Source organism: Eretmochelys imbricata, chromosome 11 (genome assembly GCF_965152235.1).
Source record: "Eretmochelys imbricata isolate rEreImb1 chromosome 11, rEreImb1.hap1, whole genome shotgun sequence".
Taxonomy (NCBI): Eukaryota; Metazoa; Chordata; order Testudines; family Cheloniidae; genus Eretmochelys; species Eretmochelys imbricata.
In genome coordinates this window covers 76695253-76721118 of record NC_135582.1, presented here as the reverse complement: position 1 = coordinate 76721118, position 25866 = coordinate 76695253, and the positions used below count along the sequence as shown (strand labels likewise).

At 53.0% G+C, this 25866-nt stretch overlaps 1 non-coding gene across 1 annotated transcript; it reads right to left on the bottom strand.

The window, feature by feature from the left end:
• Positions 1 to 794: 794 nt before the first annotated feature.
• Positions 795 to 876, bottom strand: TRNAS-CGA (transfer RNA serine (anticodon CGA)). Its single transcript has one exon. It is a non-coding gene; the product is annotated as a tRNA-Ser (tRNA).
• Between the last annotated feature and the right edge of the window lie 24990 nt (positions 877 to 25866).

Below are 25866 nucleotides of genomic sequence, written 5' to 3'. Positions count from 1 at the left end.
AGGCCCCACCCACCCACTGTTCACTCCTCTGGCCCCCGAGGTCCCCCTACCTGCCCCTCGCTCCTCTCCGCCTCTTCCCCCAGGACTCCACTCACCCCCTGCTTGCTCCTCTCTGCCCCTTTCCCCGAAGGGGGGCTACCGGGGGGCCATGGGGCCAGGCACCCGTCCCTTTTCTCTGTCTTCAGTGAGCGGGGGGCAGAGGGGTCCTTGGGGAAGGAGGTGGAGCAGGACAGGAAGAGGCACGAGAAGACGGGGCCGTGGGGGAAAAGGCCGAGGGGGGGTGGGGAGCAGGTTTTGGGGGAAGAGGCGGAGTGGGGATGGGAGGAGGCAGAGCAAGAGCAGGGCATCGGGCTAAGAGGCAGAGGGGAGCGGGGTGCAGGCGGGGCCCCCACTTCTCTGGAGCTTTGCTTCCAGCGCTCGAAAGATGACCACGGGCCCACGGGCCTCCGGATGGGAGACCCGCCCCACATCCCCAGCGTTTCCACCCCACATGGACGGCCTTTTGGGGGAGGCTCAGTCTCCCGTGGCCTCTTGTACGGGCTGCCCGTGCTCAGCTCCTTCCACGCTCTGGAGAGGAGCAGCACCCAGGGGTGGGGCTGAGCCGGGGGGTGCTGGGTGAGGGGCAGAGGCCTCGGGAGCTGAGACCGCAGGGACACAGCATGAGGCACCATCCCAGGCATCCCCATGAAAGGAGCAGAACAGGGTTTACCTGGGGTGGGGAGTGTATGGAGAGCGTCTCAGGGCCGGTGGAGATGTATTGCCCTGGTGAGCAAGTGTGTGTAAAACACAGGCCTCGCTGTGAGCAGGATTTGAACCTGCGCAGGGAAACCCGAATGGATTTCGAGTCCAACGCCTTAACCACTCGGCCCTCACAGCTGTGAGTGACGTGGCCTCCAGTGGCAGTCTCTACTGGAGCGGCTGGAAGCCGACGGGAGGGAGCTCTCCACCCTCAACGAGCAGCCGTAGCCATGTTGGCAGGAGAAGCTCTCCCAGCACCATAGCACTGTCCACATCGGCGCTTAGGTCCGTGTAACTTGTGTAAGCAGTGTCAGGATGAGCTCCACCCTGACATCTGGTGGTGAGGTGTGGCAAGTTGTGGAAAAGAACTTCAGGGGCCGATGTCATTTGCATAGGCACACCCACCACGCCTAGAATGAGACCATAGCTGCTCAAATGGTCACTTTGGCTGCTGTGGGATCCCCAGCGTCTCTGTTATTGGGGCAGGAAGAATAAATTGTTATTACCCTGATTATGGGAACTGTGCTTGGAACTGTACGTGGCCTTTTGTTATGATGGAGGGATTCACCATCAACTAAGTAGCACTCGCTAGGCAAGGGTCATGGGTTCCAAAACTGTGTGAATAGAGAGAGGCTGGGGACAAGTATTAATACTTGGTGGTATGGGCCCCTTGGTGAGGGCCTTATATGCTAATTGCACTTTCTTCTCTCTCCACTGTGGAATATCAGAGCTCATTTTGATTTCATTAGAAGTCTAGTTATAGGCTGCTGAGCTCACTTTGGGCTGACAGCGCACCAGCACTGGGGCTCCCCTACTACAAGCTGAATTCACCTAAGAGCTGAAATCACTGAGTGTTGTGTTAAGTAGTGGGAGAGCCTGAAGATATATTGTGGAGCAGTTTGCGGCACGGCTGGTGAAGCAGTTCAACGCGGAGCAGTGTGTGGATGGCAGGAGCTGCTTGTGGGTCGTGGAGCTGAGCGAAGGAGTGCGTGGGGCAGCTGGTGGAGCGGAGCGCAGCGGAGCGAAGGAGTTTGTGGGGCGGCTGGCGGAGCGGAGCGCAGCGGAGCGAAGGAGTTTGTGGGGCGGCTGGCGGAGCGGAGCGCCGCTATGGAGCTATGGGGCGGTCAGCTTCAGATCATGTAAGGTGCCTCTTATCCCCGTCCCATTTCCACCCAGGTTGGGAGGTAAAGCTCCGCAGATAAACTTTCGAACTCTGGGGCTGCCCTGACCAGGGACAGAGACTTTTGGGGCATTGGACTTTTGGGACTTTGGGTGATTTGGGGTTGCTGGACTCAAGAACCAAAGGGAAAAGAGCATGCCCCAATTTGCCTGGGGTGGGTTTTTTTTTGCTCATGGGTTGTGTTATGAATCCTGTTGGTGGTGTTTCCCCAACATAATGCCACATTGTTTCTCTCTGTTATTAAAAGGCTTTTGCTACACTCAGGCTATGTGCTTGCGAGAGGGGAAGTATTGCCTCTTGGAGGCGCCCAGCGGGGGTGGTATATATTTGTCCCAGGTCACTGGGTGGGGGCTCGAGCCGGTTTGCATTGTGTTATTGGAATGGATCCCCTAGATATTGAACCCTGCCCTTGTTGCTGCCAACTCTGACGGGCAGAAGGGTTACACTTGTGTCACTCAGGGGGTGGCTTATTCACTCCCCGAGCCACATACGTTCTACCGACACAAGGGGGAGTGTAGACGCAGCCTTAGCAGAGACGCGATTAAGATCCACTTCCTGGAAACTACAGTGCTAATAAGCGATGGTCACATAAACACCACCCTATACCGGAAACCTACTGACCGCTATTCCGACCTACATGCCTCCAGCTTTCACCCTGACCACACCACACGATCCATCGTCTACAGCCAGGCTCTGCGATACAACCGCATTTGCTCCAACCCCTCAGACAGAGACAAACACCTACAAGATCTCTATCAAGCCTTCTTACAACTACAATACCCACCTGCGGAAGTGAAGAAACAGATTGACAGAGCCAGAAGAGTACCCAAAAGTCACCTACTACAGGACAGGCCCAACAAAGAAAATAACAGAACGCCACTAGCCGTCACCTTCAGCCCCCAACTAAAACCCCTCCAACGCATTATTAAGGATCTACAACCTATCCTGAAGGATGACCCAACACTCTCATAAATCTTGGGAGACAGGCCAGTCCTTGCCTACAGACAGCCCCCCAACCTGAAGCAAATACTCACCAACAACCACACACCACACAACAGAACCACTAACCCAGGAACCTATCCTTGCAACAAAGCCCGTTGCCAACTGTGCCCACATATCTATTCAGGGGACACCATCACAATGCCTAATCACATCAGCCACACTATCAGAGGCTCGTTCACCTGCACATCTACCAATGTGATATATGCCATCATGTGCGAGCAATGCCCCTCTGCCATGTACATTGGCCAAACTGGACAGTCTCTACGGAAAAGAATATATGGACACAAATCAGATGTCAAGAATTATAACATTCATAAACCAGTTGGAGAATACTTCAGTCTCTCTGGTCACGCGATTACAGACATGAAAGTTGCGATATTTCAACAAAAAAACTTCAAAACGAGACTCCAGCGAGAGACTGTTGAACTGGAATTCATTTGCAAATTGGATACAATTAACTTAGGCTTGAATAGAGACTGGGAGTGGCTAAGTCATTCTGCAAGGTAACCTATTTCCCCTTCTTTTTTCCTACAGCTCCTCCCCTTCCTCAGACTTTCTTGTTAAACCCTGGATTTGTGCTGGAAATGGCCCACCTTGATTATCATACACATTGTAAGGAGAGTGATCACCTTAGATAAGCTATTACCAGCAGGAGAGTGGGGTGGGGGGAGAGAAAACCTTTTGTAATGGTAAACACCCATTTTTTCATGCTTTGTGTGTATAAAAAGATCTTGTGTACTTTCCACAGTATGCATCCGATGAAGTGAGCTGTAGCTCACGAAAGCTTATGCTCAAATAAATTGGTTAGTCTCTAAGGTGCCACGAGTACTCCTTTTCTTTTTACTGATAAAGTTTGTGGATGATAGCACGATGGAAGTTGTTGCAAGTGCTCTGGAGGATAGGATTAAAATTCAAAATGATCTGGACAAACTGGAGAAATGGTCTGAAGTTCACAGGCTGAAATTCAATAAGGACAAATGCAAAGTACTCCCCTTACGACAAAACAATCAGCTGCACACATACAGAGCAGGACGTGACAGCCTAGGAAGGAGTACTGCGGAAGGGGATCTGGGGGTCATAGTGGACCACAAGCTAAATATGAGTCAACAGTGTAACACTTGCAAAAAAAGCAAACCTGATCCTGGGCAGGATTAGCAGGAGTGTTGTAAGCAAGAAACAAGACGTAATTCTTCTGCTCCACTCCATGCTGATGTGGCCTCAGCTAAAGTATTGTGTCTAAGTCGGGGCGCCACATTTCGGGAAGGATGTGGACAAATTGGAGAAGGTCCAGAGGAGAGTAACAAAAATGGTTAAAGGTCTAGAACAGGGGTTCCCAACCTTTTTCTTTCTGAGGCCACCCACAACATGCCATTAAAATCTCCAGGGCCCAGTGTGGGAGGGGGAGGCTCTGGGCTGGGGAAAGGGGGGAAAACAAGGGCATAGGTATAGTTTGACTTCTGTTTTGGGTGGGCAGGGGCCAGTGAGGCTCAAGCCAGCTCCGACGTCGGGGTCTGGGGGGGGGTATGCTACATCCACCCCCTGACTCACCTCAGCAGGCCACCCGCCTGTCTGGACTTGGGGGGCCTACAACCAAAAATTATAACTCAAAGGTGGGGGGGCTCAGCTCAAAAAGTTTGAGGTGCAGGGAAAGGGATAGCTAGGGGCTGTGTGCAGGGGGGTAGTTCAGGGTGCAGTGAGGGGGGTAGCTAGGGCTGTGTGTGGGCAGAGGGTAGCTCAGGGTGCAGGGAGGAGGTAGCTAGGGGCTGTGTGTGGGCAGAGGGTAGCTCAGGGAGCAGGGAGGGAGGTAGCTAGGGCTGTGTGTGGGCAGAGGGTAGCTCAGGGTGCAGGGAGGAGGTAGCTAGGGGCTGTGTGTGGGCAGAGGGTAGCTCAGGGTGCAGGGAGGAGGTAGCTAGGGGCTGTGTGTGGGCAGAGGGTAGCTCAGGGTGCAGGGAGGGGGGTAGCTAGGGGCTGTGTGTGGGCAGAGGGTAGCTCAGGGAGCAGGGAGGGAGGTAGCTAGGGCTGTGTGTGGGCAGAGGGTAGCTCAGGGTGCAGGGAGGAGGTAGCTAGGGGCTGTGTGTGGGCAGAGGGTAGCTCAGGGTGCAGGGAGGAGGTAGCTAGGGGCTGTGTGTGGGCAGAGGGTAGCTCAGGGTGCAGGGAGGAGGTAGCTAGGGGCTGTGTGCTCTCAGGGCTCCCCTGCGCTCCCTGTACCCTGAGGGCTCTGCCAGCCACAAAGCAGCCAGGTCCCCCCGCCCAGGCAGCTCTTACCAGCTGCATGAGCAAAGGGGAGCAGCTTCAACCCCCTGCAGCAGCAGGAGACGAGGCAACGCTGCGCCCACCTGCTCCATGGCACCAGTCAGAGCAGCAGCTGTCCCACGCTGCCGGACTCTGGCTTCCCACCTCCGACCTAGCCAGGGGGTGGAGAGAGGAGGTGGTGGAGGGGGGGTGTGGAGCTACCCCAGGACTGCCCTGCTCTTGCACTGTAGTTTGGGGGGGGGTGTAACACCCCTGTGTTCCCCCAACTCTGCCCATGGGCTCAGGGCTTCTGTCCCTTGGGGAGCACCGGGGCTCGGGGCTCCAGAATTCAGCCCTGCTGCTCCCAGCTTCAGCCCTGCGGGAGGTGCTGGGGTTTGGGCTTTGGATTTTAGCCACAGGGCCCTGCGGCCCCCCTGAAAGGGTTCATGGACCCCCAGTGGGCCACGAACCCCCTGTTGAGAACCGCTGGTCTAGAAAACATGATCTACGAGAAAAGGTTGAAAGAACTGGGTTTGTTTAGTCTGGAGAAGAGAAGACTGAGAGGGGACATGAGAACAGTTTTCAAGTACATAAAAGGTTGTTAGAAGGAGGAGGGAGAAAAATTGTTCTTGTGAATCTCTGAGGACAGGACAAGAAGCAATGGGCTGAAATTGCAGCGAGGGAGGTTTAGGTTGGACGTTAGGAAAAACTTCCTGCCAGCATAGTTAAGCACTGGAACAAATTACCTAGGGAGGTTGTGGAATCTCTGTCATTGTAGGTTCTTAGCAGGATCGACAGTCACCGCTCAGGGATGGTCTAGATGAGGGGTAGTCAATTATTTTTTGTCAAGGTCCAAATTCTTCATCAATGTACAGTCGGGGCCAGACTGCAGAGAAAATCATTAAAAAAAATAATAATAACGATAATATGTAAATAAAAAGTTTGTGGGGTCCGTTCAAAAGCGTCTGGCAACCCGGATTTGGCCCGTGGTTCGCCTGTTGACAGCCCCTGGTCTAGATAATACAGGAGAATTACGGAGACCTCGGGAATGGAGGTTGTTGGTAACTTTGCCCAAGCCGTTATGGGCTGCTCCTCAGGGCGGAGTGCTGGGAACGGGGGCTCACACTCTGCAGCGGCTGCCCGGCAAGTTTCTGATTCTCGCCCCCTGACTGCAAGGGTGATGCGTGAGGCACCCGGGGGCGCTTTGGCACCAGTGGGTGCGCAGTGCAGGCCGGGGCCCTTTCAAACGCAGCCGCTCCTCCAGAGCGCGGCAGGCGGGCAGGAGTTCGGGCTCCAGCAGCTGACGCTCTCGGCCAGGTTCCAGCAGCAGCTCAGGGAGCTTCTTTCCTGGACTGAGACTAAGGTTGCAGGCTTGTCCCCCTCCCAGCCAGAGGCGGGAAACAGCCCCTGTGGCTAGTGCAGACCCCAGCACTCCTTCTCGGGAGCTCACAGCTGTGCCTGTGAACCTCAGCGTCTTCACCTGTACGTGGCTGGCCTTCCGCGTGGCAAGTAGTGGGTGGGGGTGGGGACAGGCAGCCCCGATGTGCCTAACTGGACGATGCCATGCCGGCACAGCACAGTATTTGCTGGGTTTTTTTGTTTTTCGTCTCCGCTGCTGCCTGACTGCGTACTTCTGGGGCCACGTGGTGTCTGGCTGACGGGTCCGTCTGTAACTCTGGTGTTCGTATTTTTGAGGTTCTATTGTACTTAGTCCTGCCTTGAGTGCAGGGGACGGGACTAGGACGGTCCTTCCAGTTCTGTGATTCCATGGACAGGACTAATGTGAGTTTTTTAATCTGACTTCCTGCATTACACCAACAATATGATTTTACCCAGTAATTCCCGCAGTGGAGGGAATATTCATCCCTACTATTTAAGAGAACACAAAGGATCCACTGATCAAGTTCCAGATCTCCGCTGTATAGTGGTGTGCAGTGAGCCCCGTGCAGCTGAGCTCCTTGGCCGTAGGAAGTATGCATCCCCTGTCAGTGCTCCTGAAATGCTACCCCACACCTTTGCAGTGCAAGACTAGGTCTTTTGAGAAAGAATGCTCTACAGCCACCAAGAAGGGGCCAGGCTTCACCTGAGAGCTAGGTTCATACCGAACCCTGCCTCTGTCAGACATCTTTTACTTCCAAAATCTCCTACTGGACGATTTAGGCATATAAGCATCACTCCTGATCCCTTCCCAGAACCCCACCCCTGAATGCTACATGCACGTAAAGCAAATGTTGACAGATTATCTGTTTTGGTCATGAGCCAGAAACATAGCTAATACTCTGACTCTGCAGCTCTCGCCAGAAAACCATGGCAAGAGAGTTTATTTGTAAATGGGAAGAAATAATCTGCATTTTTAAAGGTCTTTGGGACAGTGATAAAAGTCATTTTAGACATGCAAAGTACTATGAACTTGGCCCTCTCACACTTCGATGCTTCTGTAGGCTGTACTCATTGCACACACTGAGGGCTCCTGGCTGCCCTCCATTCCCCTCCGCCCCATGTGCCACCCTCCCATCCTCTCTGTTTCACAGATTCCCTGCATCTGCTCACCCCTCTTTCATGTCACAGGCTCTGTCCCATGTTTCTTCATCTCCCCCAGGCTGGGGCTCTGTGTGGCCTCCGACCTTCCCCTACCACACAGAACTTCTGTATGCCTCCTCTCCCCAGACCAGGGTCCCCTTTTCTCCCCACCATTCTTTCTTTTCTTTCTGTCTGACAGATAAGTCATTGGGGGTGTCACCATTTTAAAATTATTTTGGGAAGATGATTGTTCAGCTTTGTAGTTGAGATTCCTCCAACATGGGAGTGACTGTTGAGTGTAGGACCTCTCTTCGTTCAGCCAGTTATTACTAGACAATGTTGCCTCCCCTAATTATCAAAGCTTTACTACTGAGTCACCTGTCTTTATTGGCAGTAACATTCTAATTAATATTTACTCCATTTAACTGAATGGTGATTGCCCAACCACTGTCTAACTCTTGCTTTGGTATAACTCGATTAAAGGGATGATAAACAATTTATTTCTGAATACTCCCTTGAGCCTGATCATGCAGTCCTTTTGGGAGAGGGATGCAGAGATCCAGCTTTATAAACCAGACTTCTCTGTCTTTTATTCCTGTAACACTAGAAATAATTTTGTTTTTTTAAACAGGAGAATAAACCATCCCTCATTCAGACTGGTCCAGAAGCAACCCTGCAGACCCACCTCCTTGTATTTGAGGCCGAGAAATCCAGAAAAGAAAACCGTGTTGTGTTTAGAAATGAGAAAGGAACTCTTTCCGAAGCTACATACAAATGAACTTTTAAATTTGAGGAGACAGAATAAAAACTGGTCCCAGTTACCAGGGAAATCATGTCTTGTTTATACTAATCTGGAATATATATGGGGATGGGCATTACATAAAATCAAATTTTGCATACTACAAATCTGTAAAATGCAAAAGGTGTGTTTAATAGAATTTTCTATATCGTTTCATTAATTTTTTTAGATAAAGAAAAAATATTAAAAATCATCAGTATTGTTTTCTGTCTTGGTTTCCTTTAAAGGACACGAAGCTTATTCTTACAGCAGCGCTTCACTTAACCCTTAAGTACACTCTGATCTGAGAAACCAGCAGTTAGCAGGTACAATGGCAAAGGTTTTGACAGCATGGAAGTGAGTTTAACTCAGCATTTCTCGCATGCGGCCACCAGGGGCTTTTTGTGCAGGCCTAACAGCCTCCTGGGCAGTGGTGGAGAGGCCAAAGCATCAGCCTCTCCCCTTCCCTCCCTGGTGCTCCTGCATGAGCCACCATGCACCGCCTCTGGAGACAGGTGGGGCACAATGCTGCAGGATCCAGGTGAGTTCTTGACTCACCTGTGGGGTGGGCAGGGAACGTTGGGGCTTGGGCTTCAGCCCTGGGTGAGAACCTGGCCGCAGGGCTTCAGCTGCACGGCTCGAGCCCCGGGCTCTGACCCAGGCTCCGGCCACGTGACCTTGGCCCTGGGCGCTAACCCCGGCTGTGCAGCAGCAAGTGCTGGCTCGGGCTCTGGCACCAACCCCCAGCCCTCACCCCGCTCCCTAACCCCAGCCCCAGCCCCAGGGTGGTGGGTGTTGATCCACACCTCCAGCTGCTCAGCAGCAGCCGCCACCAACCCTGGGCTCCAGCCGCTCGCTCTGGACCCTGGGGGTGCTGCCTCCCAGCTCCAGCCATATGGCAGCAGGGCTCACCATTCTCCCCGACGCCTCCCCGAACCCCCATTTATCGCCCCCAGTCCCCACTGCCTTCCCTGGTTCCACCTCTATCCCCCCCATTGCCCCAGACCCCTGCTGCCTCCCTCTCCAAACCCGGGGCTTGCTGAGAAAAGCGAAACGAAGAAACATGCAAGTATCACTTTTCACAGCACACTGACTAGCTACCTGGGAGGCTGTGAAAAGTGATACTTGTACGTTTGTTAATATCACTTTTCACAAATTCCCAGCTAGCTACTGAGTGTGCTGCGAAAAGCAATATTCAACATACAAATATAATTTTTCATATTATTTATGAGTCTGAAAAAACCCTACATAAATAAATTACAAGGATTTGGACACGCGTATGTGCATATTTATTTGTTTTTCCTACAGTTACGTATTTTAGGGAAAAGTGTCAGTGCAGCCACAAGCAAGAATTGGTGGGTCACAGTCCAAGGCCACCAAAAAATGTGTTCGGAGAACCCCTGGTTTAAATGTACTAATAGGCAAAACCCCACCAGCCATGTCTGCCTGAACCTTTTCAGGCAGGACTTCAGGTATCACCCAAAAGATCTTATTTTTCTTTGGTTCCATGTATACATTTGCTCAGATTTTACTTCTCCATTAAAAATGTAACCAATTCCCAACTGCCTGGCAAGTGAGAGCTGGCTGAGTTTCCATGCTTCTCCCCGCACCCTTATGGGTGTGCTGCCAAGGGAGCAACACACAGGCCTGCAATGAATCTCAAGTGCCTCTGACTTGCCTAGCTCTTCTCAGCCATTTCTCTTGCTGTGAGCTGCCCTCCTTTTGAGCCCCACCAACTTCCTCACATGTAGGAACAGCAGCAGATTGCCATCTTGGAGCAACAGCTGAGGAAGGCGACTTTTCTGTCAGCACTAGAGTGGTCTATTGTATTGTGCTCTTCTTAAATAAGCAGGATACTGTGATCGTCCAGTGAGCGTGTCTCAGCTTTGTTACGTCGAGTGCTTTAAAAGGGGTGATGCGCTGCACTGTGTGGGCTGAGAAAGATCTCATGTGCTCCCCATCATCAATTCTGAGATTTGCACTGATTGGCATTAAGGCTTTTGGGGTGATGGTTCTATGACTCAAACTCAGTGGCTTTGTTTGGTCTACCAGAGTCTGAGGTTGGTGATCTTCGGGGATGGTACAAGCCTTACCTAAGACATTTAAGCCAGTTAGAATGTGGATGGAAGACGATAGAATGAATGATGTGCGAGTTCCTCCAAGTAACAGGGATAGCCGTCTGCCTCTGAACATAGCTCAATTTTTATTGTGCTTAACACGCTGGAATATGAATGGCTGCTATGGGTGGCTGATAATCTATGAACATCATGTAGTAATTCCTGGATTTTTAAATTATTGTTTTAGCTGGACGCATGTATAATGTTTGATCAAATACTGTTCAGGGAGAAAGGTATAAAACCATCCAAGTATTTGCTATGTGTAGAGTGGTCATGTTTTGTGGGATACCTTCTGGAAGAACAGTAGTGTGGTTAAGTAATTCGTGTCACATTCTGTGCTGCACCCCTGCACCGAAAAAAGGATTTTGTGCCGCCTCCACTATTTGCGGCTTCATTGCGTGAAAATAAAGAAGCAACAGTGGCCAGGTCTGAGTGTCCCTCCTCTAACAAAAATCTTGAAATAGTTCACTGTAAAATTAAAAACCAACTGTGGCTTGTCTTAAGTAATGATAAGGTGACGTTTAGAAGGAAGCCTCCAGGTGCATCCTCACCTGTTCCTTGATCCAGCACAACTTCCTATACATTAGACTCTTACGACAGTCAGTAACGCTCTCTCTACCTCCACAATAGAGATATTTAGAAAACGGGAGTTTGTATTCAGTTTGTATGAATGCTGTAATCTGGAAGGCCCAGATCCACAAAGGTATTTTCGTTCTTGACTTCCATTGGATTTCAGTGGAATTTAGGAGCCTAAATTTTACCTTGGTGGATCTGGGCCTAAGTAATTGCAGTTTGACAAACATGAAAGATTAATAATTTGTGCAAAATTAGAAGTAATTAACAAATGAGGACAATGAGAATCCTTGTCTGAGGACTCCTAAAGCTTCAAAATACTTTAATGTTCTTATGAAATAATTCACATCCACTATCATTTCTTTGCCTGTAGTAAATATATTGTCCTTTTTAGTTGGCACACTGTTCTGATCATTGTCTGTACAGTAAACTTTTGAGTAATTCAGTTCAGTTAGATGTTATCAGTCACCTGGAGTTTCTTCCTCAGAAGCTGTTATGGCTTTCAAGGCTCTTCTCTTCCTTAATCTTTCTGCATTTGTGATTGTCATAGGATGCAATGGGAAAAATCCAGAAAGACCTGAAAGAAAGATGATTTATGTTTATAGCTGGAGTTGCAATATGACTGTTCTAGACGCACAGATTCAAAGGCTAAAAGGGAGCGCTGTGATTATCTCGTCTGACATCCTATATAACACATGTTATAGAACTTCCCCAAAATAATTCTTAGCATATATATTTCAGAAAAACATCCAATCTCAAGTTAAATTCTCAGTGATGGAGAATTCACGACAACCCTGGGTCAACTGTTCCAATAGTTAATGAGACTTTTAAGAAGTGAGAGTAATTGTCTGTCTCACTAACCCTCTAGTGGCTTGAAGTGCCTTTTACTGCTGTCTCGGCCAGCTCAGCGTCTCCATAAATGAGACCCGTTCCCATTTCCTCAAAAAGAACAGGAGTACTTGTGACACCTTAGAGACTAACAAATTATAGCTCATCTTAATTAGCCTCTTCCAGTTTGTATGGCAACTCCCACCTTTTCATGATTCTCTCTATGTGTATATATCTTCTTACTATATGTTCCATTCTATTCATCTGATGAAGTGAGCTGTAGCCCATGAAAGCTTATGCTTAATTGAATTTGTTAGTCTCTAAGGTGCCGCAAGTCCTCCCGTTCTTTTTCCGGATACAGACTAACAAGGCTGCTACTCTGAAACATCCCATTTCCTGTGGCCAAAAGAAGGGGGATTGCATATATACATATTCTCAAGGATTCATGCAAAGAAATGAAGGAAGAGTCTTTGGTACTCCAAGTATGCAGAGGATCACCAAGGAAAACCTATTGTCTTTTAAGAGAAATAAGCAAATAGCTGAGATTGGAAAACACACTGAGTTACCTAGAAGTTTTTCAACCGGTTTTGTGACATGTGCTCAAGAAAACTGCTGTAACCTTCCCTTACGCAGCAACAATAGATTATTCTTCATGATGGAATCGAAGTCTGTACCTTGCCAGGAGATTGAGGTCTTAAAGCAATTTATTTACAATAAAGATGACAGATTTGCTCTACCAACCCTTAAGAGAGTTCAGCGGTGAAGGCTGCACATTCTCCACTAACTGTGATTGATTTAGAGGGATGCAGAAACTGGGGTCTGTCAGTACAACATGGTGTGCACGCAACCCTTAACAAGCCCTGTCTGCACCATGATGACCCTTGAAAGCACCTGAAAGAGGAAAAAGACCATGAAGGAATCCCCTGCCACTCCCAAACACAGAACAAGGGCTAGCCCACTGCAGCTGTGCCGCTGTAAATGCTATAGGGTAGACATAGCCTGAGTTGACAGAGACGAGAACCTGAAAGTTATACACCGGACCCTCGCTAGAACACGCGTCTATATAACACAAATTCTGATAGAACGTGGTTGCGGATCCCAAATTTAGTAACCGTCATTAACTTTCATTGTAACGTGGTCCCCACTGTAAGGCAGTACCCGCTAGAATGCGGGATTTGGCATGGATCCCAAATCCCACATTCTAGTGAGGGTCCAGTGTAGTTTGAAAATCCTGAGGGAAACATGGGAGTTTAGTTGCAAGCCCTGCCCTGGCCCCTGTAGATTCTGTCTCTCATGACCCATGTGCCATGGCGATCCTGGGAATGGAAGTTTCAAAGCACCTGCCCCCACTCCCACTTTTATGCTTTGGGGTTTAGGTAACTTTCAACCGCTTAGGAGCACAGGCAAAATGAAAAGATTTTTTTCCCCCCTGGTAGCCCTGCGAGGCATCAGCCTCACTGCCGCACCCTGCCTGCTTTTCTGTTTCAATAGCTTTGTTGCTAGGGCAATGCCAACAAGTGCCACATGAGTACATAAAATCACTTGTCATTTTAAGGTAAGAATTAGTTTCCCCATTATATTGGTGTTCTGAGGATTTGGTATTATTTTATATATGTACGTTAAGGCTGTCAATCAGTTATCTCACACGATTAACTCAAAAAAATCAATCGCGATTAATCACACTTATAACAATAGAATACCATTTGCAATTTATTATATATTTTTGATACATTTTCAATACTGATTTCAATTACAACACAGAACACAAAGTGCAGAGTGCTCACTTTATATTATTATTTTTTTATTACAAATATATGCTCTGTAAAAATGATAAAACAAAAAAAATAGTATTTTTCAATTCACCTCATACAAGTACTGAAGTGCAAACTCTTTATTGTGAAAGTGTAACAAATGCACTCAAAAACAAAACAGTTTAAAACTTTAGCGCCTACAAGTCCACTCAGTCCTACTTCTTATTCTGCCAATCGCTAAGACAAAAGTTTGTTTACAACTGACAGGAGATACTGTTGCCTGCTTCTTATTTACGTCACCTGAAAGTGAGAACAGGTGTTCCCATGGCACTTTTGTAGACGGCGATGCAAGATATGCCAGATATGCTAAACATTCGTATGCCCCTTCATGCTTCGGCCACCATTCCAGAGGACATATTTCCATGCTGATGATGCTCGTTAAAAAAATAATACATCAATTAAATTTGTGACTGTACTCCTTGGGGGGAGAATTGTAGGTCTCCTGCTCTATTTTACCTGCATTCTGCATATGTTTCATGTTACTGCAGTCTTGGAAGATGACCCAGCACATATTCGTTTTAAGAACACTTTCACAGCAGATTTGACAAAACGCAAAGAAGGTACCAATGTGAGATTTCTAAAAACAGCAACAGCGCTCTCCCAAGGTTTAAGAATCTTTACAATTTTTTTGTTTTTTACAGAGCAAATATTTGTAATCAAAAATAAATATAAATTGAGGACTGTACACTTCGTATTGTGTTGTAATTAAAATTAATATATTTGAAAATGTAAGCATGCCAAATATTTAAAGTAAATGGTATTCTATTGTTGTACAACCGCACAGTTAATCGTGATTTTTTTTAATCGCTTGACAGCCCCAATATATATGTGTGTGTGTGTGTCTATATGTACACACACTATGAAAATTACTTGATTGGGTTGCAGTAATTGTTATTCTTGGATATTAACTAGTTCAGGGACTCCTCAAATCTTGCTGCTAATTGCCGGCGGTTTAAGAAATAGCGGAGAACTCCCGGTTCACAGAACGTGTGTGAGGGTCTCTGTGTGTGGGGGGGGTCTCTGTCTCTGGGTCTCTGTGTGTGTGGGGGTCTCTGGGTCTGTGTGGGGGGTGTGGGGGGGTCTCTGTCTCTGGGTCTCTGTGTGTGTGGGGGGGTGTCTCTGTCTCAGGGTCTCTGTGTGTGGGGGGGTCTCGGTCTCTGGGTCTGTGTGTCGGGGGTGTGGGGGGGTCTCTGGGTCTGTGTGGGGTGTGTGTGTGTGGGGGGTCTCTGTCTCAGGGTCTCTGTGTATGGGGGGGTGTCTCTGTCTCAGGGTCTCTGTGTGGGGGGGGTCTCTGGGTCTGTGTGTGGGGGTCTCTGTCTCAGGGTCTCTGTGTGGGGGGGGTCTCTGGGTCTGTGTGGGGGGTGTGTGGGGGGGTCTCTGTGTGTGTGTGGGGGGGTCTCTGTCTCAGGGTCTCTGTGTGTGGGGGTGTCTCTGGGTCTGTGTGGGGGGTCTCTGTCTCTGTCTCTCTGTGTGTGGGGGGGTCTCGGTCTCTGTGTGTCGGGGGTGTGGGGGGGTCTCTCTGTGGGTCTCTGTGTGTGGGGGGGGTCTCTGGGTCTGTGTGGGGGGTGTGTGGGGGGTGCGTGGGGGGGTCTCTGTCTCTGGGTCTCTGTGTGTGGGGGGGTCTCGGTCTCTGGGTCTGTGTGTCGGGGGGTGTGGGGGGGTCTCTGTCTCAGGGTCTCTGTGTGGGGGGGTCTCTCTGTGGGTCTCTGGGTGTGGGGTGGGGTCGGGAATTCAAAGCCGCTGGTTTTAGGCTGCGGCCCCCCCCGTGGCTGGCCCCGCTCCCGCCGGCGGCTCAGGGCGGCCTAGACCCCGGCCCCCTCTCGCGGCCGGCGCGCGGCTACCTGGCGGAGGGGCGGTGCTGCCAGGCCCGGCCGGGCTCCTCCCCCCGCTCCCGCGCACGCCGGCTGAACCCCCCGGATCCGGGCCTCACGGGCCGCCGTAGCGCGGCAGCGGGTCGCGTCCCGCCGTCGCTGTCGGGACCGAGCCGTAGCGCGCCTGCGCCGTGCGCGCCCGTCTCTCGCGGCCGCTTTTCCCATCGGCCCCCGCGGGAAGTCGCTGCGTGAGGTCTACTCCCGTCAGCCACCGCGCGGCCCCGGGCACGCTGGGAGACGCAGCGTGCACACGAACGTCACCTCGCAGGCTCCGCTCCCGCCCCGTCGCTGTCGCGCCGAGATGATGTCACAGCGCGCGACGCTCCCCCCACCTTCGGAACGGGCCGCGCGGCCGGGGCGGGGGGCGAAGCCGGGCCCCGCGGGTGACCCTCCATTTCCCATCAGGCATCGCGGTGCACACGCCGTGGCCGCGGCCCGACCCGGCCGTCCCGCTCTCCGGGCGAGGCCCGCTCGGTGCTGGGCTCCCGGGGCTCCGCGCCCCCAGCAGCGCTCCCCGCCGAGCGCCCCGGGGCCCAGCTGCCGGCCGCGGAACGGACTCGTCCGGCTGGCCGCAGCGCCACGGGGCGCCGGGGGGACAGCTCCCGTCCCGGTGCCGGGGCCCCTTCGAGCGCCCGGGGGCTGAGTTCCCCCCCTGCGCCCGGGGGCGCTGCGCACGCTCCCCGCCTGGCCCCCGGACCCGGGGCGGCCGCTGGGGGGCGGGGAGCCCGTTACTTCTTAGTCAGGTCCAGATGCCTTGGTCGAGGCATCGTCAAGGTCCAGACTTCAGAGAAAACAATAAAAACTAGTAACAATCCTGATCTAATAAAACAATCAAAAGATTTCAGGATCTGCTGGAAAGCAGCGGGTGGCCCAGCTTTGGCCCGCGGTCTGCCTGTTGGCTGCCCCTGTGATAACCCCCCTGCTTTTACAATGCTGGTTGAGTCACTCCAGGGGAAGGAAGTGGGGTACATGGCTCCCTGGGGGCCTACAAGTCGCCCTTGGGTGTCCAACTCAGGTGGACTTGCTGACGTGAAGCAGGGGTGCTGAGGGCTCTGAGACTCAGAGTCAGGAGGCGGTGAAGCCAGGTGACTTTCCTCATTGGAAAAAGTGTGACCTTAAGGGGTTGCCACACTAAAGAGCTCCTCCCAGGGACTGTTCAAGAGCACCAGACCTATGGCAGGGAAACAGCGTGGAGAATGGGATTTTCAAAAGGGCTGAAGCAGGTTAGGCAAGTCCATAGGAGTTTGGTGCTTTGGAGGTTCCCACCAGACACCTAAATACCATTGAAAGTGTGGCCCAAGGTGCTTAAACACTAGGGCCCTGAGGCTCAGCTGGTGTCAGTCAGGGAGGCTGAGAATCCGTGATAACATCTCCTGTTAACCAAGAGCACCCGCCCCTGCGCTCAGCCAGGGAGAGAGCAGGAGACAGCACTGGGCGCACAGATTCATGATTATGAATTATCTGCTCTCCTGAAATCTTCCCCTTTGGGCTCTGCTCTGAGCAGCCAGGGAAGCTGGGACCCCAAGGGCTCTCCCAGGATCTGGGCCCCTCTGGGCTGGGCAGTCACAGTGCTCTGAATGAAGCTCTGATCCACGAGTAATAGGGGCACACAGGAACTGATAATAACCCAACCTGCTGGGCCAAATCCCTCCCCCTGCCCTGCTCAAATACAATGAGAGAAACCCCCAACAGCGCCCCTTACCCAGGAATCCCATCACAGCCTCCTGGAGATTGTTCTCTCGAGGGAAATCCCGGATTCTCTTTTCCAGCTCAGGGGACTTGGGCACCGGATGCGGAGACATGGCCTTCTCATCCCTGCAGAGACATGAGCGTGTTTATTCCTCCCATTCCTTTGCTCTAAGTTCCTGCCCCTCAGAGCCAGATGGGGAGTGGGTGGGAGCTGGGCCACAGGCAGGGCTAACAGGGCCGTGACCTCTGCTGCCCAGGGAATTTACTGCCTGCACGCTCTGCCGGGGGGCTGGCCTGGAGACTGGAGGCCTCTCTCCATCCAGAGAGAAAACCCAGCCCAGGCAGGGCCAGCTCCCCTCACACCTGGCCCAGCCCCACGTTCCCCACAAGGGCCTGGAGGGGCTTCTCCCAGGGATGAGAGAGGGGCTCATTCTCCAGGCCCAGCTTCTCCTCAGCTTCTGGAGGGGCTTCTCCCAGGGATGAGAGAGGGGCTCATTCTCCAGGCCCAGCTTCTTCTCAGCTTCTCCTCTCAGCCTCCAAGGGGCCTGGTCACTCCCCGTGGGGTGGGGGTACTGGGACCGAGACACTGCCCCACGAGGGCCTGGGCTGGGACACTCAGCTCTTTCCCCACAGGCCCTTGGGCCCCCCTCACACGGGACAGGCTTTGGGCCATGACAGAGCTGGGGCCAGGTCCCAGCTGGGCCCTCGGGGTGACAGGCCCCCAGCCCCATTAATGATCCCCGTAGCCAGCCTGGTCCCAGGGAGGGTTCTCCAGCCCAGAGCTGTGGGGCACTCCCCTTCCCAGGGTGGGTCACACAGACACAGTGGCAGCAGCCCCAGGGCTATAGGGATGGAGGGGGGCTGGATCCAGAGGGTGAGACCGTCCCACGCTCGGGATGCTGGGTCTGCTGCCTGGGCTCTGAGCCCTGGTCTACACTAGGACTTTAGGTCGAATTTAGCAGCTTTAAATCGATGTAAACCTGCACCTGTCCACACGATGAAGCCCTTTATTTCGACTTAAAGGGCTCTTATAATCGATTTCCTTACTCACCCCTGACAAGTGGATTAGTGCTTAAATCGGCCTTGCCGGGTTGAATTTGGGGTACTGTGGACACAATTCGAGGGTATTGGCCTCCGGGAGCTATCCCAGAGTGCTCCATTGTGACTGCTCTGGACAGCACTCTCAACTCAGATGCACGATTGCCGTTGCTCTGAGGACGACTGAGGGCACGGCTTACAGGGTTGGCTTACAGGGAGCTAAAATCAACAAAGGGGGTGGTTTTACATGAAGGAGTATTTCAGGCAGGACTTCACGGAGGGTTCCAATAAGAAATGGTGCACCTAAGTTATTGTTCTTATTGGAACAAGGAGGTTAGTCTGGCCTCTGATTGATACATGGCTAGATTTACCTCGCTGCACCTTCTCTGTGAGTGACTGCAGTGTGACCTAGAGGAATGTGTTCCCTAGACAGGGGGGGAAGCAAATGAGTACAAAACAAATCTGGTCTATTTCTTATTTTGATCCACTCCGTCTATCTTTTACATCTTTGGCTGGCAGCAGATGGTGCAGAAGGACTGCATGCCATCCACTTCTCATGGCTGCTCGGCAGAAGATGGTACAATAGGACTGCTAGCCATCCTCATCGCTTGCCTGCCCGGCAGAAGATGGTGCAATAGGACTGCTAGCAATCCGTATCGCCTGCCTGCTCACCATAAGATGGTTCAATAGGACTGACTGCAGGACTAAAGAGAATGACCGGATCAAATCACTCCAAATTTAGTCCCTGCGCCCATGTCTGCCCAGGCGCTCCTGATCGACCTCACACAGGCGACCAGGAGCACCTCGGACATGACGAGGACGGCTACCAGTCCTATTGCACCGTCTGCTGCCACAAGGCAATGGGTTGCTGCTGCTGTGTAGCAATGCCGTACCGCGTCTGCCAGCACCCAGGAGACATACGGTGACGGTGAGCTGAGCGGCTCCAGGCTTGCCGTGGTATGGCGTCTGCACAGGTAACTCAGGAAAAAAGGCGTGAAACCATTGTCCGCCCTTGCTTTCACGGAGGGAGGGAGGGAGGGAACGGAGGCCTGTCGATATGTGCCCAGAACCACCCGCGACAATGTTTTAGCCCCATCAGGCATTGGGATCTCAACCCAGAATTCCAGTGGGCAGCGGAGGCTGCGGGAACTGGGGGGTAGCGACCCCCAGTGCAACGCTCCGGAAGTCGACGCTGGCCTTGGCCCTGTGGAAGCGCTCCGCCGAGTGAATGCCCTTAATGCACTTAGAGCATTTTCTGTGGGGACGCACACACTCGACTATATAAAACCGATTTCCAAAACACCGACTGCTATAAATTCGACCTAATTCCGTAGTGTAGACATACCCTGAGTCTTTTCCTAGCACAACGAGGCGTGGGGGCAGACGGAGCCCGGGTGTATCTGCTCACAGCACTTCTGACACCCCAGAGGGGAAGGAGAGACAGAGCAGAGAGTCAGTGCCCATGGCCCAGCCGGCCCCCTGCCCCAGACGGGTCACTCTGCTCCCCCAGCCCGGCCCCACAGGCTGCTCCCCCAGTGGGGTGGAGACTCTGAAGGGCTGTGCTAGAGGGAGCAGAGCTCCGTTCACACCAGATGTTCCGCAGGGACGGGACGGCCGGGTCCTCTGTGCTGAGCCCAGGGCTGGAACAGCCTTTCACCAGCCTCCCCCCACCTCCCCGACAGCCCAAACTCCTGTCTCTCTGCAGCCCTGGGCCCCTGGCCCTGCAGACGCCCCGGGCCGTGCTCCCTGCACTGAGTTACCCTGTCAGCCCGAGTGACTCAGGGGCCGTCCCCTCCCTGCACTGGGCTCTGGGTGCATCCGACACTGTCTCACCTGCAGCAATTCCAGCACCGGCTGCTGACGCTTCCCCTCCAGCTCCGTGATCAGGGCGCTGAGCCGGGAAATCTCCTCACCCAGGTGGGTGGCATTGTCCTCCCTCCTCCTCCCAATCTCCTCGCCCAGCTCTCCCAGCCGGGCCAGGAGGAGGCGCTCCTGTTCGGCCAGAAACTGGTGCAGCCTCTCGCACTTGGACACCACCAGCGGCCGCTCCACTTCTGTCTGCCTCTGGGGTGCACAGAGAGACGCAGGGGCAGGGCAGGGACACGGGGAGAGCGGGTGTCTTGGGAAATGGTACAAAGCCTTGTCCGGGCTCCCCAGAGCGTTTCATTCAATCTCTTTGCCAGAGTAACTGTGGCTACACTAGAGCTTTTGCTAGTATAAAAATGTGACCCAAAATCACCAGCCCCCAGCCCGTCCCCACCACTGTCCCAGCACCAGAGTGAAGTGCAGACCAGGCCGTGGCAAATGGTGCTTCCCAAACTGCCCAATGGCATCACTGGGACGTCTGACACTCGAACCCTGGGATCAGCAAAAGTCTCCCCCTGCTCCGCCCCGACCCCTGCCACATCTGCGCCTGTTCAGTGTTTTACTGGCCTCTCCCTCCGCCCCCCTCCCAGCGCTAGAGAGCCAGAGCCAGAGGCTGCTCCCAGCTACCCTGGTGTAAACCCATTGACCCCAGTGGGAACTAACACCAGGGTCCCAGAGGAGTCTGACCTGACCCCACTGACTTCGGTGGGCTCACTCCTGATGTACACCAGGTACCTGAGAGCAGAGTCTGCCCTGCACTGGTTAAAATGGCCCTGACCTGTCTCCCTGTAGCGACCCTGGAAACCCTTTAACCTTCTGAATGACCCAGACCCCAAGCAGCGCAGAGACCCCCTGCTGCTGTTGCTGACACCCCTGTGCAAAGCGGCCGGGCAGGGCAGGGCACCTACCAGGAGCCTCTCCCTCTCCTTGTCCCAGTCGGATTTCAGGCCCAGGAGCTCTTCTGTCTCCTCCCACAGATGCTGCAGGCGGGTCGGGATTTGCTCCTGCAAACAGACAATGGCTCTGGGGGCTGGTTTGGGGTCACTGGTTTGGGCCCAGCGATAACATCGTCACTGAGCAGAGTGAGGCTGTGGGAGCAGGTCCCCCTTCTCCAACCCTCTGAAAAAGTGACCTCAGCTCCAAGGTAGCTCCCCGGCAGAGCTGCTGGGCCTGGCCCGCTCCAGCCCAGCACCATCATCTCCAGGCTGTTTCCCTGCCATAGGTCTGGTGCTCTTGAACAGTGTCTGGGAGGAGCTCTTTAGTGTGGCAACCCCCTTAAGGTCACACTTTTTCCAATGAGGAAAGTCACTTGGCTTCACCGCCTCCTGACTCTGAATCTCAGAGCCTTCAACACCCCTGCTTCACATCAGCAAGTCCACCTGAGTTGGACACCCAAGGGCAACTTGCAGGCTCCCAGGGAGCCATGTACCCCCACTTCCTTACCCTGGAGTGACTCTCAACCTGCACTGTAAAAGCAGGGGGGGTATTACAGGGGCAGTCAACAGGCAGACCGCGGGGCAAAGCTGGACCACCAGCTGCTTTCCAGCAGATCCTGAAATTTTTGATTGTTTTATTATGATCATGATTGTTATTATTTTTTATTATTTTCTCTGAAGTCTGGACCTTGACTATGCCTTGACCAAGAAATTTGGACCTTTATAAAAAATAATTGACTCTCCCTGTTTTTTGACATGTCTGGAACACAACGCAGACAGTGCTTAGTGAAGACAGAGAACGGAAAGGTCCATCTGGGTCAGTCCCAGAGCCCTCTGTCCCCTCTGTCGTCCGAGCCCACAAGCTCCTCTCCTGCCTCCAGCTGCCCACACTTAGAACCCCAGCCTAGTCCTTTGTCCTCCAGCTGGGCACACTTGGCTGGCTTCCCATGGAGGGTGGGCCGTCCATGGTCATTTATTGTTTGGTGCCAAATGTCCAGGCAATTGGAATGGCCATTGTCTTCTGGGACACTCCATGGGCATGGGGCCCCAGGCAGCCAGCTGTCCCTCATGCCTGTATCTCTGGGTCTCTACAAGTAACACCTTTCCCCCCTCCCCTCACCTACTTAACCATGGGTAAGGCTAAGATTTTGTCAGGGATATTTTTAGTAAAAGTCAGGGCAGGTCACGGGCAACAAAGAAAAATTCACAGAAGCCCGTGACCTGTCCACGGGGAGTTCAGCTGCGGGGTCCCCACACCGCTCACAGTGGCTGGGCAGCTGTGGGGGCTCGCTTGGAGCTACGAGCTGAAGTCACAGAGGTCTCTGGAAGTCACGGATTCCGTGACTTCTGCAACCTCTGTGAAAAACTCATAGCCTTAGCCATGTGTAACCCATGCCTGCTTGGTGTGACGCTCTGTCCCCCTTCAGCAGCACCTAGACCAACTAAAGATGTGTGAACCTCCTACAGTCTTGGAGAGGAGAACAGGTCTTTTAGCTCACGCAGTAGAGGCTCGTCCATTAAGCTCCACAGGTCCCCCTCTTTGATCCCAGCTGATGACAACGGGGGTCTGTGGGTGTTAAACATGCACCACATAGGGGACACTGAGGCACACACAATATTCATCCAAACTATTATGAAAAATTCCCACTGCACAACAATCCCGTTATTAGGCAGCTCCCTGGCTCTAACCCAGGGCTGGTCAGACACACGGGGGGGCTCTGTAGCTGCAGAGAAGCTGCCCCTGTAACTCCAACCATGCAGATAACTGTTCCCTACCCTGTGCTCCTGGGCAGCCTCCTCCATGGGAACCACCGTGCGAGTGCGGTGCGCCCAGGATTGGTCACACACCAAGCAAAGGGGGGGCTGATCCTCCTCGCAGGAGAGTTTCAGAGCCTCCTGGTGCCTGTCACCCACTCTCTGCCCCTCGGGCTCTGGCCCCGCCTGCAGCCTCAGGCGTTTCACTAGCTCCGCCAGGTTCCCCAGCTGCCCATGGGGATGCAGGTCTCTCTGCAGGGCGGTTTCTCTGCACTGGAAGCAGGAGAAGTTTGGCTCTGGCTCCCCCCAGCACTGGCTGAGGCAGGCCCGGCAGAAGTTCTGCCCACACTCAATGGTCACCGGGTCTGTGAAATACTCCAGGCAGATGGAGCAAGTCACTTCGTCCTGAAAGCTCCCAGCTAGGTCCCCGGCAGCCATGGTCCAGCCGCACTTTCCTGAGCAGAGGAAGTAGCCAGCAGCCCTTGAAATCTTTTTTTTGAGTCGATTGCACAACCAGGAGCCAATCACCCTCACCGGCGGGAAATTTAAACAAAACCAAAACCAAAGCAGAAGCCGAGCCCCCAGAAAAGCCCCCAAACAAGCAACGAGCTACTTAAAGAAATGAAGAGGTGATTTAATTACATACACAAAGAAGCCAAGGCTGCTCCCCTGTTTCTACGTCCGAGGATCACATTAGCAATGGGAGTCGGTGTTCAGCTCTTTGTCCTCTGTGACACGTAAATCCTTCTCCTAGTCACTGCTTTCCAGGCGACCGTTCCCGAGGCTCTAGGTGCGGCCACCCGTCTCCATTCCCAGCTCTAGGGCCTTGCTTTTGGCTGCATTTGTTTTACTAATCCCAGTTTACCAAACTATCCAGGCTGCTCCATACAACGGCCCCATCATTAGCATTATTTACCACTCCTCCAAGCTGTGTTAGCCAAAGTGATTTTATACTTACTTCCAGATCGTTAATGAAAAAGTTGAGACGTGAGGGGGCTACAGCCAATCCCTGTGGGGCCTCATTAACAGCTCCCCCATTCAGTGATGATGCCCCATTGACAGGTACAAGGTCAGACTTGGGGTCACAGAGCAGGGGGATTATTTTACGACTGTTTTATAATGCACCTCATTTATTTATTCACAGGCTCCACCTACAGTGTCTGTCACTGTTGTATCTGGGCCCTTCTGGGACAAGTCTAGTCTCATTTACACTGGATCCACTCCAAAGTGAATCCAGGCCATCCCTCCCAGCCTGCCCACGAATGCTGTCTGTGGAGATCTATCCCAGGAAACAGCCTCACTCAGCCATGCTAGGGCTGGTGCCCTGATTTCTTGGCTTCTGTGGAAACACTCCCAATGGCCTTTCCCCTCCCCCTTCCCGCACATGCTGCCCCAGGCGGGGCAGATCCCATCTGTCTAGGGTTTTCCCCTGCTTCACCTGTCACCTTTCCACTCAGGGGACTCAGGGCACTTCAGTAATTCAACAAATGCCCTTGCTTTATTAGCACTGTGTCCAGGCCCTACTCAGGTATCAGGCCCCATTGTGCCAGGTGCTGCATACATACAGAACAAACAGACAGTCTCTGTCCCAAAGAGCTGCAATCTCCCTGCTTCCCTTCTCCCTGCAGGAAACCCTCTTTGCTACATCTTGGACCTGCTCCCACTGCTCTCTGGGTGATTGGCACTTTCACTAGCTCAGGGCCTTAGAACATTTTCTATGTGTTTCTGAGCCTCCGAACCATTTAATAAAATCACATCTCTGGGTGAGTTATGGTTTTGCTCCTCCCCCACCAAATGAGAGCGTCCTGAATGCAGCCAAACAGCTGTTTTGTGGTGGGCAGAAGGCCCTGGAAGGGTGGGGGAGGAGTTGGTCAGCGGGAGATGCTCTGGGGAACGGCAGAGCTTGGCTGCCAGTGGGTGCTAAGCACCCACTAATTTTTCCCCATGGCTGCTCCAGCCCCGGGGCACCCATGCAGTCAGCGCCGATGATGCCCTCCCCCAAATCAAAAGTCCTCGAGATTTTGGGTGCATCTTTCCATGTTGTAAATGTTACCAGCTTCTGTGTGTGCGTGTCTCTCTGGGTGGGGGGGTCTGTGTGTGTTGATGCTTAAGTTGATTGTGAGGTCACGGATGCCAACAGCAAAGACTGTTCGGCCTCAGCATTCTTGCCCTGCCTTCAGTCTGCCAACTGCCTTGGTTGACAACGGTTGGTGACCCAAGGAGCTGCTGAGAGACGCGGACTATCCCTCTGTCAACAACTTCTTGCATCAGCTTTTTCCACAGGTTTTCGACAAAAGATGAGTTTTTACAGAAGGTAATTCCCAGATTCTTTTCCTGCTCCTTCGATCGCACATGACAGGTTGGTGCCTCCTTCCCCACGGAAAGGGGTGGCCGACCTGGGGCTCCGGGGCCGCATGCGGCTCGTCAGAGGTTAATACGCGGCTCCTTGCACAGGCCCGGACTCCGAGGCTGGAGCTACAGATGCCAACTTTCCAATTTGCTGTGGGGTGCTCACTGCTCAACCCCCTGCTCTGCCCCAGGTCCTGCCACCACTCCACCCCTTCCCCCAAGGCCCCTGCCCCTTCCCCCGAGCCTGCCATGCCCTCGCTCCTGCCCCTTCCCCACCAGAGCCTCCTGCGCACTGCAGAACAGCTGATTGCGGCGGGCAGGAGGAGTGGGGAGGGAGGGGGAGGCGCTGACGGGCGGGGCTGCCGCTGGGCGGGAGGTGCTGGGGGCTGGAGGGGGTGGTGGATGGGGGCTGCAGGTGTGTTACTGAGGCTCTTTGGCAATATTCATCGGTCAATTCTGGCTCTTCTCAGGCTCAGCTTGGCCCCCCCGGGGCAGGGACGGGTGGGGGCCAGCGTTGCAACAGTCAGGTCTCAGCGTTCCGTTTTGATTTGAATGTGGGCATCTCTCCCTTCTCCGTCTGCTTC